At 54.7% G+C, this 25,141-nt stretch overlaps 1 long non-coding RNA gene across 2 annotated transcripts in view; it reads right to left on the bottom strand.

Annotated features, from left to right (window-relative positions):
- LOC141052320 (uncharacterized) overlaps positions 1-25,123 on the bottom strand; it is a 61,381-nt gene extending 36,258 nt beyond the window's left edge. The window contains exons 1-3 of one of the 2 annotated variants that reach the window (XR_012220781.1): positions 24,914-25,123; positions 18,148-18,267; positions 17,930-18,017 (exon numbers count right to left, since the gene is read on the bottom strand). This is a non-coding gene — a long non-coding RNA (uncharacterized lncRNA). The remainder of the gene's footprint in view (positions 1-17,929; positions 18,018-18,147; positions 18,268-24,913) is intronic. The other variant, XR_012220780.1, reaches the window with a different exon arrangement.
- Between the last annotated feature and the right edge of the window lie 18 nt (positions 25,124-25,141).

Genomic DNA, 25,141 nt, shown 5'->3' on the forward strand with positions numbered 1-25,141 from the left:
CCGAGGGACAGGAGGAGGAGATTGCAGACCAATGGACGAGAAGATTGCAGACCAACATACAGGAGGAGGTCGCAGTCGACGGACCAGAGGAGGTCGCCACTCGATGGATCGAAGGAGGGGGTCGCCGCCGAGAGACCAGAGGAGGAGGAGGTTGCCAATCGACGGACCGGAGGAGGATGTTGCAGACCGACGGAGGAGATTGCAGACCAAAGGATGAGGAGATTGCAAACCAACGGACGAGGAGATTGCAGACCGCTGGATCGGAGAAGGAGAAAGTCGCAGCCGACGGACTGGAGGAGAAGGTCGCAGACTGACGGACCGAAGTAGGAGGTCGCAGGACGACAGACTGGAGGAGGATGTTGCAGACCAATGGATAGGAGGAGGAGATTGCAGACTAATGGACGAGGAAATTGGAGACCGACCGACAGGAGGAAGTTGCAGTTCGACGGACCGGAGGAGGAGGAGGTCGCCACCCGACGGACGAAGGAGGAGGTCGCCGCCGAGGGACCGGAGGAGGATGTTGGTGACCGACTGATAAAAGGAGGAGGTAGCCGCCGAGAGACCGGAGGAGGAGGCTGCAGACCAATGTACCGGAGGAGGTCGCAGACCGATGGATCGGAGGATGGTGTAGATCGACAGACCAGAGGAAGACGTTGCAGACCGACGGACGAGGAGATTGCAGACCAACATACCAGAGGAGGTCGCAGTCGACGGACCAGAGGAGGTCGCCGCCTGACGGATTGGAGGAGAAGGTCGCCGCCGACGGACCAGAGGAGGATGTTGCAGACCGACGGATAGCAGGAGGAGGAGGTTGCCGCCGAGGGACTGGAGGAGGAGGTTGCAGATCGACAAACCGCATAAGGCACAGACCGACGGACCAGAGGAGGCGGAGCTTGCAGACCGACGGACCAGAGGAGTAAGAGGTCGCAGACCGACGGACTGGAGTAGGAGGAGGTCACAGACCGACGGACCGGAGTAAGAGGAGGTCGTCACCCGACGGACTGGAGGAGTTCGCCGCAGCCAGCCCGGAGGAGAAGGTCGCAAATCGATGGACCGGAGGAGGATATTGCAGACCGACGGACAGGAGGAGGAGTAGGTTGCAGACCAACGGACGAGGAGATTGCAGACCGACGAACCGGAGGAGGAGGTAGCAGATCGACGGACGGGAGGAAGAAGTTGCAGACCGACGGATAGGAGGAAGAGGAGGTCGCGGCAGAGGAACTGGAGGAGGAGATTACAGACCAACGGACCGGAGAAAGTCGCCGAGCGACGGACCGTAAGAGGGTGCAGATCGAGAGACCAGAGGAAGACATTGCAGACCGACGGACCGGAGGAGAACATTGCAGACCAATGGACGAGGAGATTGCAGACCGACATACCGGAGAAGGTCGCAGTCGACGGATCAGAGGAGGAGGTCGCCTGCTGAGTGACAAAAGGAGGATGTTGCAGACCGACGGATGGCAGGAGGAGGAGGTCACCGACGAAGGACTGGAGGAGGAGGTTGCAGACCAACGGATCGGAGGAGGAGGAGGTGGCAGACCGACGGACCGGAGGAGGAGGTATCAGATCGACAAACCGGAGGAGGAGGTATCAGATCGACAAACCGGAGGAGGTCACAGACCGACGGACCAGAGGAGGCGGAGCTTGCAGACAGACCAGAGGAGTAAGAGGTCGCAGACCGACAGACCAGAGTAGGAGGAGGTCGCAGACCGATGGACCGGAGTAGGAGGAGGTCGTCAACCGATGGACTAGAGGAGGAGGAGTTCACCGCAAATCGACAGACCGGAGGAGGATGTTGCAGACCGACAGACAGGAGGAGGAGTAGGTTGCAGACCAACGGACGAGGAGATTACAAACCGCCGGCTGGAGAAGGAGGAAGTCGCACATGGACTGGAGGAGAAGGTCGCAGGCTGACGGACTGGAGGAGAAGGTCACAGACCGACGGACCGAAGTTGGAAGTCTCAGATTGACAGACTGGAGGAGGATGTTGCAGACCAACGGATAGGAGGAGGAGGAGATTGCAGACTAACAGACGAGGAAATTGCAGACCGATGGACAGGAGGAGGTCACAGATCGATGGACCGGAGGAGGAGTTTGCGAACCCACGGATGAGGAGATTTCAGACTGAAATAGGAAGAGGTCGCAGTCGACAGACCGGAGGAGGTCGCTGCCGAGGGATCAGAAGAAGATGTTGCAGACCGACGGATAGGAGGAGGAGGAGGTCTCCGCTAAGGGACCGGACTAGGAGGTTTCAGACCAACCGGAGGAGGTCGCAGACCGATGGACCGGAGGAGGATTAGGTCGCCGCCAATGGACGGGAGGAGGAGGAGGTCGCAGACCGACAGACTGAAGGAGGTATCAGATCGACGGACCGGAGGAGGTCGCAGACCGACGGACCAGAGGAGGAGGAGGTCGCTGACCGATGGACCGGAGTAGAAGGAGGTAGGAGATCAATGGACCGGAGGCGGAGGAGATCGACGCAGCAAGAACGGAGGAGGAGGTCGCAAATCGACGGACCGGAGGAGGATGCTGCAGGTCGCCGACCGATGGACCGGAGGCGGAGGAGTTCGCCGCAGCCAGACCTGAGGAGGAGGTCACAAATCGACGGACCGGAGGAGAATGTTGCAGACCGACGGATAGGAGGAGGAGTAGGTTGCAGACCAACGGACGAGGAGATTGCAGACCAACAGACCAGAGGAGGAGGAGGAGGTCGCCACCCGATGGTTCGGAGGAGGAGGTCGCCGCCGAGGGACCAGAGGAGGATGTTGCAGACCGACGGCTAAGAGGAAGAGGAGGTCACCGCCGAGGGACCGGAGGAGGAGGTTGCAGACCAACGGAGCGGAGGAGGAAGTGGTGGTAGACCGACGGACCGGAGGAAGAAGTTGCAGACCGACGGCTAGAAGGAGGAGGTTGCAGACCAACGGATGAGGAGATTGCAGATCAACGGACCAAAGAACGAGGAGGGCGCAGATCGACGGACCGGAGGAGAATGTTGCAGACCGACGGACCGGAGGAGGTCGCCACCGAGGGACGGAGGACGAGATTGCAGACCAATGGATGAGGAGATTGCAGACCAACATACCGGAGGAGGTCACTGTCGACGGACTGGAGGAGGAGGAGGTGGCGACCGACGGATCGTCGGAGGTCGGAAACCGACAGACCAGAGGAGTAGGAGGTCGCAGACCGACGGACCGGAGAAGGATGTTGCAGACCGACGGATAGGAGGAGGAGTAGGTTGCAGACCAATGGACGAGAAGATTGCAGACAGACGGCCCGGAGGAGGAGGTCGTAGCCCGACGGACCGGAGGATGAGGTGGCAGACCGACGGACCGGAGGAGGAGGTAGCAGACCGACGGACCGGAGGAGGAGGTAGCAGATCGACGGACTGGAGGAGGAGGTAGCAGATCGACGGACCGGAGGAGGAGGTGGTCGACCGACGGACTGGAGGAGGAGGTAGCAGATCGACGGACCGGAGGAGGAGGTGGCAGAACGACAGACTGGAGGAGGAGGTAGCAGATTGACGGACAGGAGGAAAAAGTTGCAGACCGACGGATAGGAGGAGGTTGCAGACCAACAGATGAGGAGATTGCAGAACGAAGGACCGGAGGAGGAGGAGGGTGCACACCGATGGACCGGAGGAGGAGGAGGTCGCCGCCGAGGGACCGGAGGAGTAGACTGCAGACCAATGGACGAGGAGATTGCAGACCAACTTACCAGAGGAGGTCACAGTCGACGGACCGGAGGAGGAAGTCGCCGCCGAGGGACCAGAGGAGGTTGTTGCAGACCGACGGATAGGAGGAGGAGGAGGTCGCCGCCGCGGGACCGGAGGAGGAGGTTGCAGACCAACGGACCGGTGGAGGTGGAAGACCGACGGACCGGAGGAGAAGGTCGCAGACCGACAGACCGGAGGAGGAGGTATCAAACAAACTGGAGCAAGTTCAGAAAAGAGCGACCAGAATGGTGACCGGTCTGCAAACCCTGTCTTATGAGGAAAGGTTGCAGGATTTGGGAATGTTTAGTTTGCAAAAGAGAAGACTGAGAGGAGACTTAATAGCTGTCTACAAATATCTAAAGGGCTGTCACATTGTAGAAGGATCAACTTTATTCTCATTTGCACAAGGAAAGACTAGAAGCAATGGGATGAAACTGAATGGGAGGAGACACAGATTAGATATTAGAAAAAACTTTTTGACAGTTAGAGTGATCAATGAGTGGAACAGGCTGCCACGAGAAGTGGTGAGTTCTCCTTCAATGGAAGTCTTCAAACAGAGGCTGGACAGACATCTGACTGGGATGATTTAGCGAATCCTGCTTTGAGCAGGGGGTTGGACCAGATGGCCCAGGAGGTCCCTTCCAACTCTACGATTCTATGATTCTATGATTCTATGAAACCGACGGACCGGAAGAGGTCGCAGACTGACGGACCAGAGGAGTAGGAGGTCGCAGACCGACGGACCGGAGAAGGAGGTGGGAGTCCGACGGACCGGAGTAGGAGGAGGTCGCCGACCGACGGACCAGAAGAGGAGGAGTTTACCGCAGCCAGACCGGAGGAGGAGGTCGCAAATCGACGGACCGGACGAGGATGTTGGAGAATGAGGGATATGAGGAGAAGTATGTTGCAGACCAACGGACGAGGAGATTGCAGACCGATAGATCGGAGGAGGAGGTAGCAGATCGACGGACGGGAGGAAGAACTTGCAGACTGAAGAATAGGAGGAGGAGGCTGCAGACCAACGGATGAGGATGTTGCAGACCGACGGACAGGAGAAGGTCGCCGCCAAGGGACTGGAGGAGGAGACTGCAGACCAACGGACGAGGAGATTGCAGACTGACATACTGGAGGAGGTCGCAGTCGACAGACCGGAGGAGGAGGAGGTTGCAGCCCGACGGATCGGAGGAGGTCACCTCCAAGGGACCGGAGGAGGATGTTGCGGACCGACGTATAGGAGGAGGAGGTCGCCACCGAAGGATCGGAGGACGAGATTGCAGACCAACAGACCGGAGGAGGTCGCAGACCGACGGACTGGAGGAGGAGGATGCCGGTCGACGGACAAGAGGAGGATGTTGCAGACCGACGGATAGGAGGAGATTGCAGACCAATGGACGAGGAAATTGCAGACCAATGGACGAGGAGATTGCAAACCAACGGACGAAGAGATGGTAGACCGCTGGACCGGAGATGGAGGAAGTCGCAGCCGACGGACTGGAGGAGAAGGTCTCAGGCCGACGGACTGGAGGAGAAGGTCACAGACTGACGGACCGGAGTAGGAGGTCGCAGATCGACAGGCTGGAGGAGGATGTTGCAGAACAACGGATAGGAGGAGGAGACTGCAGACTAACGGACGAGGAAATTGCAGACCCACGGACAGGAGGAATTTGCAGATCGACGGACAGGAGGAAGTCGCAGACCAACGGACCAGAGGAGGAGGAGTTTGCTGACCCAGACGAGGAGATTGCAGACCGACATACCGGAGGAGGTCTCAGTCGACGGACCGTCGAAGGACCGGAGGAGGTCGCAGACCAATAGATCGGAGGAGATCGCAGCCGAGGGACCGGAGGAAGATGTTGCAGACCGACGGATAGGAGGAGGAGGTTGCAGACCAACTAGAGGAGGTCGCAGACCGACGGACAGGAGGAGGAGGAGGCTGCAGACCGATGGACCGGAGGAGGAGGTCGCAAATCGACGGACCGGAGGAGGAGTAGGTGGCAGACCGACAGACCGGAGGAGAAGGAAGTCGCGGACCGACACATCGGAGGAGGTAGCAGATCGATGGACCGGAGGAAGAGGTTGCAGACATATAGGAGGAGGAGGTTGCAGATCAACGGATGAGGAGATTTCAGACCGACGGACAGGAGGAGGAGGACAGCGCAGATCGACGGACCGGAGGAGGATGTTGCAGACCGACGAATAGGAGGAGGAGATTGCAGACCGACGGCCTGGAGGAGGTCGCAGAAAGACAGACCGTAGGAAGTCGTAGACCGACGGATCGGAGGAGTAGGAGCTTGCAGACCGATGGACAGGAGAGGGAGGAGGTCACAGCTGACGGACCGGAGGAGGAGATCGCAGACTGACGGATAGGTGGAGGAGGTTGCAGACCAACGGATGAGGAGATTGCAGATCGACGGACCGGAGGAGGAGGGCGCAGATCGACGGACCGGAGGAAGATGTTGTAGACAGACGAACCTAAGGAGGAGGAGGTCGCAGCCGAGGGACCAGAGGAGGATGTTGCAGACCGACAGATAGGAGGAAGATTAGGTCACCGCTGCGGGACCGGAGGAGGAGGTTGCAGACCAACAGACCGGAGGAGGTCGCAGATTGACGGACCGGAGGAGGTTGCCGATCAACGGACCGGAGGAGGATGTTGCAGACCGACGGAAAGTAGGAGATTGTAGACCAACGGACGAGGAGATTCCAGACCAATGGACGAGGAGATTGCAAACCAACGCACAAGGATATTGCAGACCGCAGACCAACGGACCGGAGGAAGAAGTTGCAGACCAACGGATGAGGAGATTGCAGATCGACGGACTGGAGGAAGAGGAGGGCGCAGATCGACAGACCGGAGGAAGATGTTGCAGACCGACGGACCGGAGGAAGAAGAGGTAGCAGCCGAGGAACCGGTGGAGGATGTTGCAGATCGACAGACAGGAGGAGGTCGCCGCCGAGGGACCATAGGAGGAGGTTGCAGATCGACAGATAGGAGGAGGAGGTCACCGCCGAGGGACCAGAGGAGGAGGTAGCAGATCGACGGACCGGAAGAAGTTGCAGACCGACGGATAGGAGGAGGAGGTTGCAGATCAACGGATGAGGAGATTGCAGACCAACGGACAGGAGAAGGACGGCACAGATCGACGGACCGGATGAGGATGTTGCAGACCGACGAATAGGAGTAGGAGGAGAGTACAGACCGACGGCCTGGAAAAGGTCGCAGACCGACGGACCGTAGGAAGTCGTAGACCGACTGACCGGAGGAGGAGGATCTTGCAGACCGACGGACAGGAGAAGGAGGAGGTCACAGCCGACAGACCGGAGGAGGAGATCGCAGACCAAAGGACCGGAGGAGGTGGCAGATCGACGGACCATAGGAAGAAGTTGCAGACCGACGGATAGGAGAAGGAGGTTGCAGACCAACGGATGAGGAGATTGCAGATCGACAGACCGGAGGAGGAGGAGGGCGCAGATCGATGGACCGGAGGAGGATGTTGCGGACCGGAGGAGGGAGCCGCCGACGGACCGGAGGTGGATGTTGCAGACAGACAGATAGGAGGAGGAGGAGGTTGTAGACCAATGGACCGGAGGAGGTTGCAGATCGACGGACCGGAGGAGGATGTTGCAGACCGACGGAAAGAAGGAGATTGCAGACCAACGGACGAGGAGATTGCAGACCAATGGACGAGGAGATTACAAACCAACGGAGTAGGAGATTGCAGACCGCTGGACTGAAGGAGGAGGTCACAGCCGACGTACCGGAGGAGGAGATCGCAGACCAACGGACTGGAGGAGGAGGTGGCAGCCCTACGGATCGTAGGAAGAAGTTGTAGTCCGACGGATAGGAGGAGGTTGCAAACCAACGGATGAGGAGATTTCAGATCGACGGACCGGAGGAGGAATATGCAGATCGACGGACCGGAGGAAAATGTTGTAGACCGACGGACCGGAGGAGGAGGTTGCAGCCAAGGAATAGGAGGAGGATGTTGCAGATCGACAGATAGGAGGAGGTTGCCGCCGAGGGACCAGAGGAGGAGGTTGCAGACCGACGAATAGGAGGAGGAGGTTGCAGATCAACGGATGAGGAGATTGCAGACCGACGGACAGGAGGAGGAGAACAGCGTAGATCGACGGACTGGAGAAAGATGTTGCAGACGGACGGATCGGAGGAGGTCGCCGCCGAGGGATCGGAGGAGGATGTTGCAAAACGACGGATAGGAGGAGGAGGTCGCCGCCAAGGGACCGGAGGAGAAGGTTGCAGGCCACCAGAACGGAGGAGGTCGCAGACCGACGAACCGAAGGAGGAGCAGGTCGCCACAGCCGAACCGGAGGACGAGGTCACAAATCGATGGACCGGAGGAGGATGTTGCAGACTGACGGATAGGAGGAAGAGTAGGTTACAGATCAATGGACGAGGAGATTGTAGACCGACGGACCGGAGAAGGAAGAGGTGGCAGACCATTGGACCGGAGGAGGAGGACGCTGACCGACAGACCAGAGGAGGAGGTAGAAGATCGACGGACTGGAGAAAGAAGTTGCAGACCGACGGATAGGAGAAGGAGTAGGTTGCAGACCAACGGATGAGGAGGTCGCAGACCGACGGACAGGAGGAGAAGGAGCTTGCAGACCAACGGACAGGAGAAGGAGGAGGTCACAGCCGACGGACCGGAGGAGGAGATCGCAGACCAAAGGACCGGAGGAGGAGGTCGCAGTTTGACGGATAAGAGGAGGTTGCAGACCAACGGACCGGAGGAAGTTGCAGACCAATGGACCGGAGGAGGTTGCAGACCGACGGAACGGAGGAGGTCGCAGACTGATGTTCCGGAGGAGGATGTTGCAGATCAACGGACGAGGAGATTTCAGACCAATGGACCGGAGGAGGAGACCATAGATTGACGGACCAGAGGAGGTTGCAGTCGACGGACCGGAGGAGGATGTTGAAGACCGACGGATAGGAGGAGGAGGAGGCAGCAGCCGACAGACCGCAGCAGGAGGTGGTCGCATATCGACGGACCGGAGGAGGAAGAGATCGCAGACCGACAGACCAGAAGAGGAGGTCGCAGATTGACAAATCGGAGGAGGATGTTGCAGACCGACGGATAGAAGGAGGAGGAGCTTGCAGACCAACGGACAAGGAGATTGCAGACCGACGGACCGGGGGAATAGGTCGCAGACCGATGGACCAGAGGAGGAGGTCGCAGACCGACAGATCGGTGGAGGAGGAGGTCACAGCCGACGGACCGGAGGAGGAAATCGCAGCTCAACAGACCGGAGGAGGATGTTGCAGATCGACGGAGAAGAGGAGGAGGTTGCAGAATGATGGACGAGGAGATTGCAGACCGATGGACTGGAAGTTCGCAGCCGACGGAACGGAGTAGGAGGAGGTCGAAGACCGACGGACCGGAGGAGGAGGTCGCAGCCGACAGACCGGAGGAGGAGGTCGCAGATCGACGGACCAAGGAGAAGAAGGTCGCAGACCAACGGACCGCAAAGACCGATGGACCGGATGAGGAGGGGGTCGAAAACCAACAGAACGGAGGAGGAAGAAGTCGCAGTCGACAAACCGGAGGAGGATGTTGCAGACCGACGGATAGGAGGAGGTTGCAAACCATAGGACGAAGAGATTGCAGACCGACGAACCGAAATAGGAGGTGGTCGCAGACCGACGGACCGCAGGAGGAGGTCACGGACCGATGGACCGGAGGAGGAGGTGGCAGACCGACGGACCGGAGGAGGTTGCAAACCGTCGTACAGGAGGAAGAGGAATTCGCAGACCGACGGATCGGAGTAGGAGGATTGACGGACTGGAGGAGGTCGCTGACCTACGGACTGGAGGATGAGGTTGAAGACCGACGGACCAGAGGAGGATGTTGCAGACCAACGGACCGGAGGAGGAGGAGGTTGCAGCCGATGGTTTGGAGGAGGAGGTCGCAGATCAACGCACCGGAGGAGGATGTCGCAGACCGACGAATAGGAGGAGAAGGAGGTCACAGACCTGCGGACCGGAGGAGGTCGCAGCCTACGCACCGGATTAGGAGGAAGTCGAAGACAGACGGACCGGAGGAGGTCGCGACCGACGGACCGGAGAAGGAGGTCGAAGATCGACGGACCGGAGGAGGATGTTGCTGACCAACGGATAGGAGGAGGATTAGGTTCCAGATCATCGGACGAGGAAATTACAGATCGACGGACCAGAGGAGGTTGCAGCCGACGGACCGGAGTAGGAGGATGTTGCAGACTGGACAGGAGGAGGATGAGGTCACAAAGCGACGGACCGGAGGAGGTCGTAGACCGACGGACCGGAGGAGGTCGTAGACCAACGGACCGGAGGAAGAAGTTGCAGATCGTCAGACCGGAGGAGGATGTTGCAGTCCGAGGGATAGGAGGAGGAGGAGGTCGCACACGGACAGGAAGAGAAGGAGGAGAGAGATTGCAAACCGACGGACCGGAAAAGAAGGAGGAGGAGTTTGCAAACCGACGGACCGGAGGAGGAGGGAGATTGCAGGCTGACGGACCGGAGGAGAAGGAGAAAGAGATTGCAAACCGATGGACTGGAAAAGAAGGACGAGGAGGTTGCAAACCGACGGAACTGAGGAAAACGAGGAGGAGGTTGCAAACTGACGGACCAGAGATGGACGAGGAGGTTGCAGACCGACGGACCGGAGGAGAAGAAAGAGGAGGTGGTTACAGACCGGGGGAAAACAAGAGGGTGAGGACCGACGGACCGGAATATAAGAAGGACGAACAAGTAGGAGGATGTCGAGGACGGATGAGAAAGAGGATGTTGAGAAGGAGAAAGTCGATGACAGACGAGGAGGAGGATGTCGAGGGCACACAAGGAGGAGTATGTCGAGGACGGATGAGGAAGATGTCGAGGACGGACGAGGAGGAGAATGTTGCAGACCGACAGAGCGGACAAGAAGGAGGAGGTTGCAGACGGACGGACTGGTGAACGAGGTTGCAGACCGACAGACCGGAGGAGAAGAGGAGGTGGTTGAAAACCGGCAGACCGAAAGAGGTTGAGGACCAATGAACCGGTGTAGAAGGAGACAGGAGGTCGCAGACTGACGGACTGCAGCAAGAAATTGCAGACCGACGGACGAGGAGATTGCGGAACGGGGAAGGTCGTTGGACTGCAGGTCGTAAACCGTCGACCAAGAGGAGTATTGTGCAGACCTTCGGAGCAGGAGTTCGCAGAGCGATGGACCTGAGGAGGAAGAGTTCACAGATCGATGGACTGGAGAAGTTCGCAGACTGATGGACAGGAGGAGGAGTTTGCAGACCGATGGACCGGAGGCGGTGGTTGATCATGACAGGCGAGGAAAAGGAGGATGATGTCGAGGACAGAAAATGAGGAGGACATTGCCGAAGACAGACGAGGAGGAGGATGTCGAGGACAGACGTGGAGGAGGATGTCGAGGACGGACGTGAAAGAGGATGTCTTGGATGGACGTGGAGGAGGATGTCGTGGATGGACGTGGAGGAGGATGTCGAGGAAGGACGTGGAGGAGGATGTCGAGGACGGACGTGGAGGAGGATGTCGAGGATGGACGTGGAGGAGGATGTCGAGGATGGACGTGGAGGAGGATGTCGAGGACGGACGTGAAGGAGGATGTCTTGGATGGACGCGGAGGAGGATGTCGAGGACGGACGTGGAGGAGTATGTCGAGGACGGACGAGAAGGAGGATGTCGAGGACGGACGAGGTGAAGGATGTCGAGGACGGACATGGAGGATGTTGAGGACGGATAAGGAGGAGGATGTCGAGGATGGAAGAGGAGGAGGATGTCTTGGACGGACGTGGAGGAGGATGTCTTGGACGGACGTGGAGGAGGATGTCGAGGATGGACGTGGAGGAGGATATCGAGGATGGACGAGGAGGAGGATGTCGAGGACTTACGTGGAGGAGGATGTCGAGGACGGACGTGGAGGATGATGTCGAGAACGGACGTGGAGGAGGATGTCGAGGACGGACGTGAAGGAGGATGTCTTGGATGGACGTGGAGGAGGATGTCGAGGATGGACGTGGAGAAGGATGTCGAGGATGGACGTGGAGGAGGATGTCGAGGATGGACGTGGAGGAGGATGTCGAGGATGGACGTGGTGGAGGATGTCGAGGACGGACGTGAAGGAGGATGTCTTGGATGGACGTGGAGGAGGATGTCGAGGATGGACGTGGAGGAGGATGTCGAGGATGGACGTGGTGGAGGATGTCGAGGACGGACGAGAAGGAGGATGTCGAGGACGGACGAGGTGAAGGATGTCGAGGACGGACATGGAGGATGTTGAGGACGGATAAGGAAGAGGATGTCGAGGATGGAAGAGGAGGAGGATGTCGAGGACGGACGTGGAGGAGGATGTCTTGGACGGACGTGGAGGAGGATGTCGAGGATGGACATGGAGGAGGATATCGAGGATGGACGTGGAGGAGGATGTCGAGGACTGACGTGGAGGAGGATGTCGAGGACGGACGTGGAGGATGATGTCGAGAACGGACGTGGAGGAGGATGTCGAGGACGGACGTGAAGGAGGATGTCTTGGATGGACGTGGAGGAGGATGTCGAGGATGGACGTGGAGGAGGATGTCGAGGATGGACGTGGAGGAGGATGTCGAGGACGGACGTGGAGGAGGATGTCGAGAACGGACGTGGAGGAGGATGTCGAGGACGGACGTGGAGGAGGATGTCGAGGACGGACGTGAAGGAGGATGTCGAGGATGGACGTGGAGGAGGATGTCGAGGATGGACGTGGAGGAGGATGTCGAGGATGGACGTGGAGGAGGATGTCGAGGATGGATGTGGTGGAGGATGTCGAGGACGGACGTGGAGGAGGATGTCGAGGACAGAAGAGGAGGAGGATGTCGATGACAGACGAAGAGGAGGATGTCGAGGACGGACGAGGAGGAGCATGTCGAGTACGGACAAGGAGGAGCATGTCGAGGACGGACGAGGAGGAGCATGTCGAGGACGGACGAGGAGGAGCATGTCGAGGACGGACGAGGAGGAGGATGGCGAGGACGGACGTGGAGGAGGATGTCGAGGACGGACGAGAAGGAGGATGTCGAGGACGGACGAGGTGAAGGATGTCGAGGACGGACATGGAGGATGTTGAGGACGGATAAGGAGGAGGATATCGAGGACGGAAGAGGAGGAGGATGTGGAGGAGGATGTCTTGGACGGACGTGGAGGAGGATGTCGAGGATGGACGTGGAGGATATCGAGGATGGACGTGGAGGAGGATGTCGAGGACTGACGTGGAGGAGGATGTCGAGGACGGACGTGGAGGATGATGTCGAGGACGGACGTGGAGGAGGAGGTCGAGGACGGACGTGGAGGAGGATGTCGAGGACGGACGTGAAGGAGGATGTCTTGGATGGACGCGGAGGAGGATGTCGAGGATGGACGTGGACGTGGAGGAGGATGTCGAGGATGGACGTGGAGGAGGATGTCGAGGACGGACGTGAAGGAGGATGTCTTGGATGGACGCGGAGGAGGATGTCGAGGATGGACGTGGACGTGGAGGAGGATGTCGAGGACGGACGTGAAGGAGGATGTCTTGGATGGACGCGGAGGAGGATGTCGAGGACGGACGTGGAGGAGTATGTCGAGGACGGACGAGAAGGAGGATGTCGAGGACGGACGAGGTGAAGGATGTCGAGGACGGACATGGAGGATGTTGAGGACGGATAAGGAGGAGGATGTCGAGGATGGAAGAGGAGGAGGATGTCGAGGACGGACGTGGAGGAGGATGTCTTGGACGGACGTGGAGGAGGATGTCGAGGATGGACGTGGAGGAGGATATCGAGGATGGACGTGGAGGAGGATGTCGAGGACTGACGTGGAGGAGGATGTCGAGGACGGACGTGGAGGATGATGTCGAGAACGGACGTGGAGGAGGATGTCGAGGACGGACGTGAAGGAGGATGTCTTGGATGGACGTGGAGGAGGATGTCGAGGATGGACGTGGAGGAGGATGTCGAGGATGGACGTGGAGGAGGATGTCGAGGATGGACGTGGAGGAGGATGTCGAGGATGGACGTGGTGGAGGATGTCGAGGACGGACGTGGAGGAGGATGTCGAGGACGGACGTGGAGGAGGATGTCGAGGACGGACGTGGAGGAGGATGTCGAGGACGGACGTGGAGGAGGATGTCGAGGACGGACGTGAAGGAGGATGTCTTGGATGGACGTGGAGGAGGATGTCGAGGATGGACGTGGAGGAGGATGTCGAGGATGGACGTGGAGGAGGATGTCGAGGATGGACGTGGTGGAGGATGTCGAGGACGGACGTGGAGGAGGATGTCGAGGACAGAAGAGGAGGAGGATGTCGATGACAGACGAAGAGGAGGATGTCGAGGACGGACGAGGAGGAGCATGTCGAGTACGGACAAGGAGGAGCATGTCGAGGACGGACGAGGAGGAGCATGTCGAGGACGGACGCGGAGCATGTCGAGGACGGACGAGGAGGAGGATGGCGAGAACGGACGAGGAGGAGCATGTCGAGGACGGACGAGGAGGAGGATGGCGAGGACGGACGTGGAGGAGGATGTCGAGGACGGACGAGAAGGAGGATGTCGAGGACGGACGAGGTGAAGGATGTCGAGGACGGACATGGAGGAGGATATCGAGGACGGAAGAGGAGGAGGATGTCGAGGACGGACGTGGAGGAGGATGTCTTGGACGGACGTGGAGGAGGATGTCGAGGATGGACGTAGAGGAGGATGTCGAGGATGGACGTGGAGGAGGATGTCGAGGACTGACGTGGAGGAGGATGTCGAGGACGGACGTGGAGGATGATGTCGAGGACGGACGTGGAGGAGGATGTCGAGGAGGAACGTGGAGAAGGATGTCGAGGACGGACGCGAAGGAGGATGTCTTTGAAGGACGCGGAGGAGGATGTCTAGGATGGACGTGGACGTGGAGGAGGATGTCGAGGATGGACGTGGAGAAGGATGTCGAGGATGGACGTGGAGGAGGATGTCGAGGATGGACGTGGTGGAGGATGTCGAGGACGGACGTGGAGGAGGATGTCGAGGACGGACGTGGAGGAGGATGTCGAGGACGGACGTGGAGGAGGATGTCGAGGACAGAAGAGGAGGAGGATATCGATGACAGACGAAGAGGAGGATGTCGAGGACGGACGAGGAGGAGCATGTCAAGGACGGACGTGGAGGAGGATGTCGAGGACGGACATCAAGGAGGATGTCGAGGACAGAAGAGGAGGATGTCGATGACAGACGAAGAGGAGGATGTCGAGGACGGACGAGGAGGAGCATGTCGAGTACGGACGAGGAGGAGCATGTCGAGTACGGACGAGGAGGAGGATGGCGAGGACGGACGAGGAGCATGTCGAGGACGGACGAGGAGGAGGATGGCGAGGACGGACGAGGAGGATGGCGAGGACGGACGAGGAGGAGGATGGCGAGGACGGACGAGGAGGAGGATGGCGGGGACGGACGAGGAGGAGGATGGCGAGGACGGACGAGGAGGAGGATGGCGAGGACGGATGTGGATGAGGATGTTGAGGACGGACGAGAAGGAGGATGTCGAGGACGGACGAGGTGGAGGATGCCGAGGACGGACATGGAGGATGTTGAGGATGGATAAGGAGGAGGATGTCGAGGACGGAAGAGGAGGAGGATGTCGAGGACGGACGAGGAGGAGGATGTCGAGGATGGACGAGGAGGAGCATGTCGAGGACGGACGAGGAGGAGAATGTTGAGGACGGACGTGGAGGAGGATGTCTTGGACGGATGTGGAGCTTGATGTCGTGGATGGACATAGAGGAGGATGTCGAGGATGGACGTGGAGGAGGATATCGAGGATGGACGTGGAAGAGGATGTCGAGGACGGACGTGGAGGAGGATGTCGAGGACAGACGAGGAGGAGAATGTCGAGGACGGACGTGGAGGAGGATGTCTTGGACGGACGTGGAGGAGGATGTTGAGGATGGACGTGGAGGAGGATATCGAGGATGGACGTGGAGGAGGATGTCGAGGACGGACGTGGAGGAGGATGTCGAGGACGGACGTGGAGGAGGATGTCGAGGACGGACGTGGGGGATGATGTCGAGGACGGACTTCAAGGAGGATATCGAGGACAGAAGAGGAGGACGATTTCGAGGACGGACGAGGAGGAGGATGTCGAGAATGGACGTGGAGGAGGATGTCGAGGACAGAAGAGGAGGAGGATGTCGATGACAGACGAAGAGGAGGATGTCGAGGACGGACGAGGAGGAGCATGTCAAGGACGGACGTGGAGGAGGATGTCGAGGACGGACATCAAGGAGGATGTCGAGGACAGAAGAGGAGGAGGATGTCGATGACAGACGAAGAGGAGGATGTCGAGGACGGACGAGGAGGAGCATGTCGAGTACGGACGAGGAGGAGCATGTCGAGGACGGACGAGGAGGAGGATGGCGAGGACGGACGAGGAGGAGGATGGCGAGGACGGACGAGGAGGAGGATGGCGAGGACGGACGAGGAGGAGGATGGCGAGGACGGACGAGGAGGAGGATGGACGAGGAGGAGGATGTCAAGGACGGACGAGAAGGAGGATGTAGAGGACGGACGAGGTGGAGGATGCCGAGGACGGACATGGAGGATGTTGAGGACGGATAAGGAGGAGGATGTCGAGGACGGAAGAGGAGGAGGATGTCGAGGATGGACGTGGAGGACGATGTCGAGGATGGACGTGGAGGAGGATGTCGAGGATGGACGTGGTGGAGGATGTCGAGGACGGACGTGGAGGAGGATGTCGAGGACGGACGTGGAGGAGGATGTCGAGGACAGAAGAGGAGGAGGATGTCGATGACAGACGAAGAGGAGGATGTCGAGGACGGACGAGGAGGAGCATGTCAAGGACGGACGTGGAGGAGGATGTCGAGGACGGACATCAAGGAGGATGTCGAGGACAGAAGAGGAGGAGGATGTCGATGACAGACGAAGAGGAGGATGTCGAGGACGGACGAGGAGCATGTCGAGTACGGACGAGGAGGAGCATGTCGAGTACGGACGAGGAGGAGCATGTCGAGTACGGACGAGGAGGAGCATGTCAAGTACGGACGAGGAGGAGCATGTCGAGTACGGACGAGGAGGAGCATGTCGAGTACGGACGAGGAGGAGCATGTCGAGTACGGACGAGGAGGAGCATGTCGAGGACGGACGAGGAGGAGGATGTCGAGGACCGACGATGAGGAGGATGGCGAGGACGGACGAGGAGGAGGATGTCGAGGACGGACAAGAAGGAGGATGTCGAGGACGGACGAGGTGAAGGATGTCGAGGACGGACATGGGGGATGTTGAGGATGGATAAGGAGGAGGATGTCGAGGACGGACGAGGAGGAGGATGTCGAGGATGAACGAGGAGGAGGATGTCGAGGATGAACGAGGAGGAGCATGTCGAGGACGGACGAGGAGGAGAATGTTGAGGACGGACGTGGAGGAGGATGTCTTGGACGGATGTGGAGCTTGATGTCGTGGATGGACATAGAGGAGGATGTCGAGGATGGATGTGGAGGAGGATGTCGAGGATGGACGTGGAAGAGGATGTCGAGGACGGACGTGGAGGAGGATGTCGAGGACAGACGAGGAGGAGAATGTCGAGGACGGACGTGGAGGAGGATGTCTTGGACGGACGTGGAGGAGGATGTTGAGGATGGACGTGGAGGAGGATATCGAGGATGGACGTGGAGGAGGATGTCGAGGACGGACGTGGAGGAGGATGTCGAGGACGGACGTGGGGGATGATGTCGAGGACGGACGAGGAGGAGGATGTCGAGGACTGACGAGCAGGAGGATGTCGAGGATGGATGAGGAGGAGGATGTCGAGGACGGAGGAGGATATTGAGCAGTAGGATCTCTAGGACATACGAAGAGGAGGTTGTCGAGGACGGATGGACGGAAGAGGAGTAGGATGTTGAGGATGGACGAGGAGAAGGAGGACGGACGTGGAGGACGGATGAGCACGATGTCAAGGACAGACGAGTAGGAGGTCACAGACGGAGAAGGTCGTGGAAGGACAAAGAGAACGACGAAGTCACGGACGGCTCATAATATGTGTACAATAATCATGTACATATCATGAGAAAGCCATCATATCATACTTCTGGACCCAAAAAATTAAGAGAGACCTTTCATTACTTAAAAGTTTCAGACGTCTTCCATAAAACATGGCATTCATACCCCGGCCAATTTTATTTGCTAGTGATGCAACTTCTCTTACCTTATTAAAAGTTCTTTCATGAAGTTGATCCATCTTCATTCATTCCATCATGTTCGGTATGGAGACCAATTTCTTTCCTATAATCCCACTAAAAGGTTTGGCGCAGAAAATAGAACGTGCGGAGGTGAGGAACGGACAGGAGGGTTACACCATCCTTCAAATAGAAGCAACCAATTTGAGGTCATTTAGACCAGTACTGTTTGCCGTGTGGTACTTACAGCTAATGGCTCTCCCTGTAGATCTTGTTGTACAAAGTTACTGACAACTCTTCCTTCATTGATGTGCATACGTGGCCCAAATGTAGCAAATATCCGAGCCACTCTGACCTCCACACCTTCCTGCCAACAAGAGAAACAGGTTAGAGACCACTTTCTTCCAGTAAAAATTTGGACTTTGTTTGTAAAAATAACACCATATACAAATAAGTATGTATTTTTCTACCACTACTTCTGTCCCCCAGTATCACTTTACAGGGTTATTTTCAGTGCGAGTTTTGGAGGGCTACCACTATCCAGCCTCCTGGCTTCTTGTTGCCGGGGGCGTTCCTGAATGAGCGACAAATCATACCAGCAATTGCCCCCTGTTGCCAGCAGAGCTAGCTTTGGCTCTGCAGCATTGTGAGTGCAGGGACAATGACGCCGGCTGAATTTAGCGATTCGGTTAGTTTCAGAGCAGCGCGTGCAAACTCTATAGCAAAAAAGCATACAAGAGCTGAACTACTTGCCGAGGCACCTTGCCACCTCTGATGGACTACTGCTTCTTGTTTAGGTTACCGGCTACCTTTGCAAACTATGGAATTAAAAAGCCTTCTGTTCTTTGTGGAGAGGAATTTTATTAAAAGGGTTAATTGCCAAGTAGCTTGCTTTTATGTGACTTTGCAATTGCACCCATTTATGGAAAGAAAACCCATGTATGCGATGCGTCCTCTTACCCTGTATCTACTGCCACTTGGCTTGACAGCTCTTTGGGCTGGTATTTGGCTGTTCTTACCTGGAGCACAACCTACACACATGTCATTGTAATTTATGTGCCTGTTCATATGCTGTAGGCTGGTTATTGTTTGTTCTGCCTTTGATGCAATCTGCTCACTCTTTTTGTAACGTTTATCATATGGTGCAACTGGGTTTTAATATTGCAAGACTAAATGAGCTCAGATCAGACAGAGTATCCTATAAAGATTGTAAGTTTTATACAAAAAAGAGCCCTCTATTACCTACAGTGGTGAAAAAAGTATTTAGTCAACCACCAATTGTGCAAGTTCTCCCACTTAAAGGGAATCTGTCACCCCATTTTTCGAGTATCAGCTGCCGGCACCGCCATCAGGGGCTTATATACAGCATTCTGTAATGCTGTAGATAAGCCCCCGATGTAACCTGAAAGATAAGAAAAATGAGTTAGATTATACTCACCGGGGGGCGGTCCGGTCTTGGTCCGATGAGTGTTGCGGTCCGGTACCTCCCATGTTCTAACGGTGATGTCCTCTTCTGTGCTGCCTGTCGTGGCTCCTGCGCAGGTGCACTCCTCTGCCCTGTTGCGGGCAGAGCAGAATACTGCAGTGCGCAGGCGTTGGACTTCTCAGACAGAGAAGTGCACCTGCGCTGTAGCCACGACAGGCAGCAAAGAAGATTCCCTTTAAAAAGATGAGAGAGGCCTGTAATTGACATCATAGGTAGACCACAACTATGTGAGTCAAAATGTGAAAAAAATCCAGAAAATCACATTGTCTAATTTGGCAAGATTTATTTTGCAAATTACGGTGGAAAATAAGTATTTGGTCACCTAAAAACATGCAAGATTTCTGGCTCTCACAGACCTGTAACTTCTTCTTTAAGAGGCTCCTCTGTCCTCCACTCATTACCTGTAGTAATGGCACCTGTTTGAACTGATTATCAGTATAAAAGACACCTGTCCACAACCTCAAACAGTCTGACTCCAAACTCCACTATGGTGAAGACCAAAGAGCTGTCGAAAGACACCAGAAACAAAATTGTAGCCCTGCACCAGGCTGAGAAGACTGAATTTGCAATAGGCAAGCAGCTTGGTGTGATGAAATCAACTGTGAAAGCAATAATAACAAAATGGAAGACATACAAGACCATTGATAATCTCCCTTAATCTGGGGCTCCACGCAAGATCTCACCCCGTAGGGTCAAAAAGATCACAAGAACGGTGAGCAAAAATCCCAGAACCACACGGGGGGACCTACTGAATGACCTGCATAGAGCAGTACATGTGCGGGCCCATCTGAAGTTTGCTAGAGAGCATTTGGATTATCCAGAAGAGTATTGGGAGTATGTCATATGGTCTGAGTAGAACTGTTTGGCAGAAACAAAACTCGACGTGTCTGGAGGAGACAGAATGCCGAGTTGCATCCAAAGGACACCATAGCTACTGTGAAGCATGGGGGTGGCAACATCATGCTTTGGTCCTGTTTCTCTGCAAATGGACCAGGACGACTGATCCGTGTACATGAAAGAAAGAATTGGGCCATGTATCGTGAGATTTTGAGTGCAAACCTCCTTCCATCAGCAAGTGCATTGAAGATGAAACGTGGATGGGTCTGTCAGCATGATAATTATCCCAAGCACACTGCCAGGGCAATGAAGGAGTGGCTTCATAAGAAGCATATGAAGGTCCTGGAGTGGCCTAGCCAGTCTCCAGATCTCAACCCCATAGAAAACCTTTGGAGGGATTTGAAAGTCTGTGTTGCCCAGCGACAGGCCCAAAACATCACTGTTCTAGAGGAGATCTGCATGGAGGAATGGGCCAACATGCCAGCAACAGTGTGTCATTGCCAACAAAGGATATATAACAAAATATTGAAATGAACTTTTGTTAACCCCTTCGCACCCGAGCCTGTTTTTGCCTTTGTGACCAGGCCAATTTTTTCAATTCTGACCAGTGTCACTTTATGAGGTCATAACTCTAGAACGCTTCAACGGATCCTGCTGATTCTGACATTGTTTTCTCGTGCCATATTGTACTTCATGATGGTGGTAAAATTTCTTAGATATGAACTGCGCTTATTTGTTAAAAAAATCGAAATTTGGCGAAAATTTAGAAAATTTTGCAATTTTCAAACTTTTAATTTTTATGCCCTTAAATCAGTGATATCGCATAAAATAGTTAATAAATAACATTTCCCACATGTCTAGTTTACATCTGAACAATTTTGGAGCATAATTTTTTTTTTTTTTTAGGAAGTTATAAGGGTTAAAAGTTGAACAGCGGATTTCTCATTTTTACAACAAAATTTACAACACCATTTTTTTGGGAACCACCTCACATTTGAAGTGAGTTTGGGGGGGTCAATATGACAGAAAATACCCAAAAGTGACACCATTCTAAAAACTCAACTCAATGTACTCAAAACCACATTCAAGAAGTTTATTAACCCTTCAGGTGCTTCACATGAATGAATGGAATGTGGAAGGAAAAAATAAACATTTAACTTTTTTTCACAAACATTTTACTTCAGAACCATTTTTTTTTATTTTCACAAGTGTAAAAAGAGAAAATGAACCACAAAATTTTTTGTGCAATTTCTCCAGAATACGCCGATACCCCATATGTGGGGCTAAACCACTGTTTGAGCACACGGCAGAGCTCAGAACGGAAGGAGCGCCGTTTGACTTTTTCAATGCAGAATTGGCAGGAATTGAGATCGGATGCCATGTCGCATTTGGAGAGCCCCTGATGTACCTAAACAGTGGAAACCCCACACAAGTGACCCCATTTTGGAAACTAGACCCCTTAAAGAACTTATCTAGATGTGTTGTGAACACTTTGAACCCCCAAGTGCTTCACAGAAGTTTATAACGTAGAGCCATGAAAATAAAAAATCATTTTTTTTCCACAAAATGACCTTTTAGCCCCCAATTTTTATTTTCACAAGGAGAAATTGGACCCCAAAAGTTGTTGTACAATTTGTCCTGAGTATGCGGATACCCCATATGTGGAAGAAAACTACTGTTTGGGCACACGTCGGCGCTCGGAAGGGAAGTAGTGACGTTCTGAAATGCAGACTTTGATGGAATGGTCTGCGGGCGTCATGTTGCGTTTACAGAGCCCCTGATGTATCTAAACAGTGGAAACCCCCAATTCTAATTCCAACCCTAACCCCACACACCCCTAACCCTAATCCCAGCCCTAACCATAACCCTAACCACAAACCTAACACCAACACACCCATAACCCTAATCCCAGCCCTAGCCCTAACCTGCGTGCCTGCTTTTTTTTCTTTACTTTTTTTTTTCTTTTTGTGACAAGATCGCTGCCCTGCGATCTGACTCATAGTAACGCCACTTCTCCTCTGATCTCACACTGACAGATGATCAGAGGAGAAGCAGCGTTACTATGTGACAAGATCGCTGCCTTGCACATAGTAACGCGACTTCTCCTCTGATCTCACACTGACAGATTATCAGAGGAGAAGCAGCGTTACTGTGTGACTAGATCGCTGCCTGGCACAGCTGCATTCTGTACAGCATTACAGAATGCTGGAGATAAGCCCCTGATGGCGGTGGCTGCAGCTGATAGGCCAAAAATGGGGTGACAGATCCCCTTTAAATTCCGCATCAATATCGCTGATTGCGGCAATCCGTGCGGCAGGAAATGACCCGCGGCAACCGTCGTGAGATCAGCGGCTAGCGCCGCAGATCTCTCGTTGGTAGCAGTGGCATGCTTCGTTCGAATTCTGCGCCAATTCGTGGCCGGACTTTGCCTGTCGCTGATTGGTCGTGATCAATCAGGGACGTAGGTTTTCCTTTACAAACAGTCAGAATTAGACGATTATATAGTAGATATATATAGCACCAATGACTCCTTGGTGCTGTACATGAGAGGTTACATATAAGATACAGATATCACTTACAGCAAACAAACTAACAATGACAGAGGGAGGCGGTCCCTGCCCTTGGGGGGCTTACATTCTACATATCACACCATCAGAAAAAAATAGAACCTCAGCAAATAATAAAGTCTACCCAATGTAGATGCACGACGAGAAAAAAACGTCCAATAAAATTAATACAATATTTATTGAAGTTTAAAAAATACAAAAAAATCAAAAAAAGGAGGGTGGGAACAAAATACCAAGAGAAGGGCAACACTGGGGATCACATTGCACCTAATCTATTGCACATAGTAAGGCTTTGTAAAATATAATGTAATCACCGAAAAATTCTTGACTAGCCAAAGGATAATTAATATATTGGTACGTATTTACATATAATGTGCAAACATATATAAAGTGCTTGTGCAAAAGAGAATTTATAAAATAGGCACAAATATCATTTAGTGCCAAACGAACAATGTATGTATAAAGTGCAAAGTTGCAAAAAGAAAAAAGAATAGAAACACAAGAAAAAAGGTTTTTGGTAAAGCTACAGGTGCAAATGTAAAATGCACTCAAAAGAGTAGCTCAAAAGTGCAATGTGATCCCCAATGTTGCCCTTCTTTTGGTATTTTGTTCCCACCCTCCTTATTAGTGATTTTTTGAATTTCAATAAATATTGTAATTTTATTGGATGTTTCTTTTGTTTTTTCCTCGTCGTGCAGTTATTTATTATCCGATTGTCCTTTGTCCTTCCTATTTGTCCATTACCTAGGTTACACATATTTCTACATTAATGTACATTTTATTTTGATATGCACTTTGACCTTGGCATTTTTTATTTAATCCAATGTAATTAGAGCACAACAAATACATAGAGGTCAGAATAACAGAATAATAGTGCCTGCAAGGCCTCATTAAGACGTCATCCCACACCCCCTAAGTACGAGAAAAAAAAAGGGACTAATTTCAGTGTTTGGAAGCGTTTTCACCACCGGTGACTTTTTTATTTAACGATATTTTTTAACCAAAATAGAAAATTACTGACGGCGATAACTGATCCGAACACATGAAAATCCGCCTCATTTTTCAGGCACGGGGGGTGAGGGAACGTGCAGCCTTCCAGACATCGTCACTCCTATGTATTTGCTGCAGAGACTTTTATCAGATGAGGGTTTTTTTTTAGTTTGTCCTTTACATTACAGTATAAATGGATCACACACAGAGGGACGTCATTGCCGCCCGGGATTCTCAGCCCCACAGACGTGTGTGAGCGATCTTGATCCACGACTCGGGGCAAGAAACAGATTAGTATAATAATAAATCTAGATCTCCCCAGGAATAGAACACATAGCTGTAGTACAGACTATGAGGGGATCACAGATAGGGATACAAGCGGAGGGCGGAGGGCAGAGGCCCAGGAGAGAACCCATTCCCCAGCTCCTCACACTGACAGGCAGTGGGGCTACAGGTGGGTGAGGGGTCTTCCAGACCACCCTGCTCCCTATAAGCAGCGCCCATAGAGAAGGACCCCACAGCTCAGGCCTGTTACACAGGCAGCCAATCACTCCCATGGTCTGCTCCTCACACTGACAGGCAGTGGGGCTACAGGTGGGTGAGGGGTCTTCCAGACCACCCTGCTCCCTATAAGCAGCGCCCATAGAGAAGGACCCCACAGCTCAGGCCTGTTACACAGGCAGCCAATCACTCCCATGGTCTGCTCCTCACACTGACAGGCAGTGGGGCTACAGGTGGGTGAGGGGTCTTCCAGACCACCCTGCTCCCTATAAGCAGCGCCCATAGAGAAGGACCCCACAGCTCAGGCCTGTTACACAGGCAGCCAATCACTCCCATGGTCTGCTCCTCACACTGACAGGCAGTGGGGCTACAGGTGGGTGAGGGGTCTTCCAGACCACCCTGCTCCCTATAAGCAGCGCCCATAGAGAAGGACCCCACAGCTCAGGCCTGTTACACAGGCAGCCAATCACTCCCATGGTCTGCTCCTCACACTGACAGGCAGTGGGGCTACAGGTGGGTGAGGGGTCTTCCAGACCACCCTGCTCCCTATAAGCAGCGCCCATAGATAAGGACCCCACAGCTCAGGCCTATGTTACACAGGCAGCCAATCACTCCCATGGTCTGCTTCTTACACTCTCCCTGCGAGACCATTTCTTGAAACTAGTGTTACCAATATGAGGCTAGGCCTGAAGGAAAGTGTTGTCACGTGATGCCACTAATGCTCAGCTGTCGTTTGTTCCCTGCTGCCAGCGCGGCCTGTAGTAGAGAGCCCGGAGCCTACTGATCTGTCAGCGCCACCTAGTGATTGGGAAGACGTACAGACAGCGCTTAGACGCCAGGATCAAAAATGGCTGACCAGA

This window comes from Dendrobates tinctorius, unplaced genomic scaffold (assembly GCF_039654945.1).
Source record: "Dendrobates tinctorius isolate UK_male_01 unplaced genomic scaffold, ASM3965494v1 ptg000159l, whole genome shotgun sequence".
In the NCBI taxonomy this organism is placed as follows: domain Eukaryota; kingdom Metazoa; phylum Chordata; class Amphibia; order Anura; family Dendrobatidae; genus Dendrobates; species Dendrobates tinctorius.